General features: G+C 35.2%; 1 long non-coding RNA gene across 1 annotated transcript; it reads right to left on the bottom strand.

Annotated features, from left to right (window-relative positions):
- Positions 1 to 2,048: 2,048 nt before the first annotated feature.
- Positions 2,049 to 5,433, bottom strand: LOC149493224 (uncharacterized). The gene is made up of 3 exons (XR_016318527.1): positions 4,060 to 5,433; positions 2,739 to 2,926; positions 2,049 to 2,619 (listed from the first exon to the last, which is right to left on the bottom strand). It is a non-coding gene; the product is annotated as an uncharacterized LOC149493224 (long non-coding RNA).
- Positions 5,434 to 6,571: the final 1,138 nt, after the last annotated feature.

Raw genomic sequence — 6,571 nt, 5'->3', positions numbered from 1 at the left:
TTTGGGCTTGTACAAAGCTGCAGCACTACCTTTCATCCTATACCACATATGTTATCTCTGAATCGTACCCCTTGAAATTCCTTATGGAGAGGCCGGTTCTTGACAGTAAGATGGCTAAGTGGGTGTCAGTGCTCGCAACCTATGACTTGAAATTTGTACAACGGAAGGCAGTAAAAGGAGGAGCCTTGGCTGACCAATTAGCGGAACTGCCCGTGGAAGACGAAATGAAAGAAGTGGAATTTCCCGACGAAGATCTCTTGAACATGGAAAATGACGTTTGGGAGATGTATTTTGATGGAGCTTCGAATTATCACGAAAATGGAATTGGAGTCGTGTTCAAAACTCCTTGTGGAGAATACGTCCCAATCGCAGTCAAGTTAGATTTCGACTGCACCAACAATGAAGCCGAGTACGAAGCTTGCATTAAGGGGTTAGAAGCGGCCCTGGAAAAAGAGATAAAAGTCCTTAGGATTTTCGGGGATTCCAATTTAATAGTCTCCCAAGCTCTAAGGAAGTGGAAAATTAAGGAAGAGCGTTTGGTTCCTTACCTACAACGCTTGGACGAATTGGCTCAACAATTCGAGGATCTGTCTTTCCATTACTTGCCCCGAGCCAAGAACCAGTTTGTTGATGCCCTTGCTACTTTAGCTTCCATGGTCAATGTAGAGGGGAATCAAATCATTCGACCTTTGACAGTTCGTCTACAGAAACAGCCGGCCCACATCATGAATTTGGTTGATGACAAGCCCTGGTTTTGGGACGTACAGAATTATCTTCAGAACGAGGCTTACCAGGATGGATCCTCGAAGACTGATCAACGGACACTGAGACAGTTAGCATCTAGATATTTCTTTACTGGGGGAGTTCTATATAAAAGAAGTTGGAACGGTTTGCATCTAAGATGCGTAGATGAAGGGGAAGCTCAAACCGTTATGGATTCCTTACACAACGGGGAGTTCGGTCCACACATGCACGGGATAGCTCTGGCTCGAAAAATCATGAACCTGGGTTATTACTAGTCAACTATGAATGCAGATTGCATAAGGCACGCGCAGAAGTGCCATGAGTGTCAAATTTTTGCTAAGCTGCAAAAACGGCCTCCGGTCAATTTGAATCCCATTGCTTCACCTTGGCCCTTCGCGACTTGGGGCATAGATGTGATCGAAAAGATCCACCCAAAGGCTTCCAATGGTCATCAAGTCATCCTGGTTGCTGTAGACTATTTCACTAAGTGGATCGAGGCAGCCTCTTATTCGGTTTTGAATGCCAAGAAGGCGGCACAGTTCGTTCGTACTAACATCCTTTGTCGGTACGGAACGCCATTTGAGATCATCACTGATAATGGGTCCCACTTTCAGAGTGAATTTTCTGATTTGTTGAAAGAAAAGAGAATCCAACATCATAAGTTCTCAATGTGTTCCACTGTTACAAACTTCTTAGAAAAATGTTCAGACAAAGCATCATGTTACAGGAGCTTCTACCACAATTGTTAACAAAGTAGAGTAATTTAATTTATTATAGAAGCCCTTGATTAGAAATCTTTTGAAACTATTGATGCAAAGTGAAAGTGAAGTTTAACTAAAAAATAAATAAATAAATTAGAAGGCACCCGTAGCATATGGACATTTAAATGATCATCATCGATAACAAAGGCTTATAAGAAAGTATAAAATAACATCTAATGAGTTCATTATCATGGATTTTATATAGCACTTGCCTTAATTATGGTGTTTGGCACAGTCACCTTCTCAAAACGAATGGCATAACCAACTTTATCTCCTAATTCAGTTTCCATCTCCTCGCTAACTCTTTTTGCAACACTCATGGCTGCCACACAACTTGGTTGTGTGCAACCAACTATACTATTTCTCGTGTACCGATGTTCATGGAGATACTATCAACAAAATCTAAATATCAGGTTCCACTTCATGAGGTGCCTATAATTTAACTTGTACAACTGGTTAAACATTTTCTACAGGTTAAACCAAAAAGAAAAAATGTAATGCATGGGGAAAACCTGTGTGAATTGAGTTGTCTTTCCTGAACCAGTTTCTCGTACAACAACGACCTGATTTACACGGACCTTCTATCCAGTGCACGTTTATAAACAGAATGAGAAAACTGGTGAACACATACATCGAAATGGATAAACAACAACAACAAATGAAAGAGTAACTATAGAATAAACTTTTTGTGCCTTCCTGAACCTGAAGTAAATCCTCGCGCATTGAGTATATTGGAAGATATTGGCGTTGTTGTGCAAGGGTTTTTGACTTTGCAAAATCAGTCACAGCTTCCTGCTTCTTCAAATGCTGAGCAAATTTGGCATCTTCTCTAAAAAGGCTCTTGTATTAAAAGTCATAAGAAAGAAAATATCGTTCCATTAAAAAATCTCATCTGTATGTATTAAAATTTTTCTCCAAAAATTTCCAACTCAAAAAACTAACAAAAACCTATTAGTGGAAAAAGATGATGTACATTTCCATTGAGACCATACATGTTCAGTAGTCTTCTCAACACCAAGAATATTGCCAAGTTTTGAGCCAGCAAGCTCCCAAAAACACTAGTGTGACTTGTTTATACTTTGCTTTTCATGAATTTCTCCGAGTAGAGCAGATCCTTTGCACAAAATAATTGCTATGTCAGAGGTGGGATCTTTAATGGGTATACGGGAAATGGTATGTATTACAACAAATGACAAATGCTTTAGCCAAAAGGAAGTATAATAATGTTCTTACATTCTGTTCCACCAATCAACTGACAAGCTTTATCGTATTGTTCTCTTACCATGTTCGTCCTTCCACATCATGAAAATCAGCCTGCACTTCAGTGCCCCTAATAGATCTGAATAGTTGTCTGTCCTCCCACTGGGCATTATTAGCAGTCAGGTGTCATCTTTTAAGATTCTAGTGGCATCTTTTCGAACCTGTATAAAAGGTGTCATGATGCGACAAACTCATAATGCAAGAACAAAATGAATGATTCTCATATCCACTTCATGAAGTTGTGAGGTCAAATTTATGTGCAGTTGCACATACCAGACATATATTAAAGAAGGAAAAAGTTGGAGGCATAAATAACTTAACAGTTGTAATATTTCATATCCAATCACGATGTCTGAGAATCATGAACCTTTAAGATTTTCAATTACCATATGTCAAACGCTTTTAATTCATTTAATTACTTGCAACATTTTAATGGCGAACCAACTATTTCCTGATTGAAATATGCACTCAAAAACATTATGATCAATTTGAAACATCAGAAGGCATGGAAGTTTGATTAGATAAGCAACGAAATAAAAATGTGTGGTAATAGTCCCTTACATATAATATCCATGTACCTTTACCAACATGTGAACAATGTAAGCCAATCAACACTAAGCCTCCATCTGGTATAAATGAATCTAAAGCGTTTTTGATTTATTTACAAATGAACTCTATTTAATGTATGTTCATGTTTGGCCTAATAAACTTAAGATATGGAATTAGATGGAATTCCACAAAATCTATGACTGAAATATATCTCGAATTGAAATAAAAATATGATAGTTATCAAGAATACCTTATAGAAAGATTGAGAGAAAAAAATACAGTAGAGAGAGAAATAAAAAGCAGAATAAAGAGACAGATGGGAAGAGGAAAGAGTAAAAGAAGGAGATAGTAGATGTTAATTAAAGTGTGAGAATTTTTGTCGAAGACTTAGATTGCATAAATTTTGGGGAATTGACTTGAAATTCCATCAATTTGATGGAAATTAGTTTAGTTATGTTCAATCTCTAGAATTGATTCCATGGAATTGAAATGAAAGTTGTTTATATATATATACGAGAAATGAGAAAATAGTAATTCAATTGAAGTCCACAAAATTTTGTGGAATTAATTTATACCAAACAAAAGGTAAAAGAGTAATGGAGATATGGAAAATCTTTACCACGCATATTAAAAATAGCAGTTTTTTGACATAAACTCCATTAAACATTATTCCAATTGGGGATTGATATGTAGTATTGGCATATAGAATTTTTCACACGGGAAATTTAATGTGGATAGCACTCACAAACTGGAGGACTTCAGGATTTTGTATTGGATAATACCATTTCCCCGCACAGAAGCACTAGCCAATTTGAGTTAAAAAGGTTATATAAATGAAGAATGAAGTGTTCTCAACTTATGTCCCCCTTGCAGCCTCAAGCCATTGAGAAAAGGCTTCACTTCCTGCAATTTTCCCTGAAATAAAATTCAAAAGTCAACGAAATGATACAAGAAAAAGAATGATTGCTACCAAATTCATAATATGAGAATTAAGAAAACTGCTCAAAGTATATTCACAATTATGATGCGAATGCCAAATTCTAATTAATTAACATAATATAATATGTTAAGCATGTAGTTATATAGAATCGCATCATATGAAATGTCCAAAGGAAGACGGGAACATAGGAAACTTGCCTTCGATGAGACCAAATTTGGAGCTGAATATTGAATTAAACTGAAGAAAGTCATTGTAGTTATAAAATGCAGCTGCTGGAAGCATGTTTGGTACAAATATTTTTCTGATTAGTAGATCGAGTACATACATAGCTATTGTGGCTATAGATAAAAGATCCAACTTGAATGCTTTTCATCCTATAATCAACAAATTTAGGAAAAGCTATAATTCATTAATGTATTTATAATAAATTCCATCTCAAATCAACATCAATGTTCATGAATCAGGTCATGTGGCCAAAAATATGGATAAATCCGCTATGTTATTATCAGGTTTGGGAAATTATCAAGATGGTATCAGGATTATTAGAATTCACATAAGTGATGAGAAGTGGCCTTCAAAGGTCACCGGGGGAGAATAATTGTAAATAGCAACAAACATTGAGTGCAAACATTGAGTGCATTCAAAGGCTCAGAAAATATGAAAGTCACTTTAAGCATACTTGACATTGTCAAAATGAGAAATTTTGTAAGAATTATAAAGCATAAAGATGTCAAAACCCACAAAGTACTGTACTAATTAGGAATATAAAAATGCTTGAGTACTTAGTGTTCAATATTTAACAAATAAAAAATATTTATAAATATTAAGGGCATTACAGTTTGTTGGTTTGTAGAACGTAAAACCACAATCAGATCAGTTAGTATTTCTTTAATATAATGATTTTCCTGATGGATTCTGACAATCATTTTCTGAAAACACCTAAATTGCAAAATCAGAAGATACTGGTGTGCTTTATCCCATCAAAACATACACAATTATTTCTTGCAATAACAAGAGCTCTCCAACCCCCCAGACTTGAGAACCCTCAATGATATTCATTAGATCAGGAAGAATTGAATAAGAACGCAACGACTAGAATCCAACATATAAAATGCAGTTTTTTAAGTTAAAACTTAAAAAACAATGGAAACAGAATTCTTCCTAGTAAGAATAATTGATCTATGCTCTGATATATAAGATTATATGCTCCAACATATATGCTCTGTACTTTTTTGCCGGTCGATTATATGCTTTGATATATAAGATGTAAATCATTTACTACATATATATATATAAAGAAGGAAAAATAATTAAAAATAGAAAAAAAAATCAAAATTCTTACCTTGCTGTAGAAAGGTAAACTTGATTTTGTGACACTTGTGAAGCACAACAAACGTTACAGAAGGGGGACTTTTTGGATTTAGAAAAGCACAACCTGAAATTAACATAAATTAGGTGATAATTTGGTTGTAGGAAACAAACACATGCTGATAGATAGGAAATGTATAGAAAGAAACCAAAATAACAATGAGGATCCAAATCTAATAATTAAATGGGTTCATCGATTTCAGCAGAATAATATTTTAAAAAATGGTAATGTTACCTTACAAATAGCTCAAATCATTAGGCTTTGCAACACATACTGCCGAAAATGGCGAAAGCTCGCCGAAATTCATGGTTGGCACGGTAACCATGAAACCTGGCATTAGGTATTATAAACGAATAGCCAGGATAAATTACTATATGTAAAAGGGTGTCTTGATGCATAAGGTTTTGGGAATTTTGAAATCAACATGGGGAAAAAATAGCAGAATTGCAAAATAATGCTTTTTTTTTAAGTATTTTATGAATGATAATGACATTTACATGACAAGGGTTTGATTCATTAACTTTGGAAGTGCATCGAAGAATGAATTCGGGACTTGTATATCACCAGAGGCAATGATATTGATAGCCATTGCAGCTTTTAAATTTAGACGCATTGCGGACGGGTTTATGCTGTAATTGTTTTACCGAATTGTCATGGAGGCCACAAGAAGGGAACCGAGGCCCGGGAGTACGGGGTGACGTGAAGAGTGGAAACCCCTACCTTTTCAGTTGTTATTTATTTTAATTTATTTGGAAATGAGGTTTTTTTTTCTCCCGTAGAACCAGTATTGTGAATATATATTAAAAAGAAAAAAGAAACGCAGTAGCTTATAATTGATCAGCTTGACCACAAGTAGAATTGTAATATCAGTAGATCCAACAAACATGAGACAGTTTTTGTTTCAAATGATTCATTAAAACTTATATGAAGTACGTGCCGAATTCATAG

This window comes from Jatropha curcas, chromosome 10 (assembly GCF_041381405.1).
Source record: "Jatropha curcas cultivar XTBG-Jc1 chromosome 10, XTBG_Jcur_1.0, whole genome shotgun sequence".
NCBI classification, from domain to species: Eukaryota; Viridiplantae; Streptophyta; class Magnoliopsida; order Malpighiales; family Euphorbiaceae; genus Jatropha; species Jatropha curcas.
The sequence above is the reverse complement of the archived record's forward strand: the minus strand, read 5'-3'. Positions and strand labels throughout refer to the sequence as shown.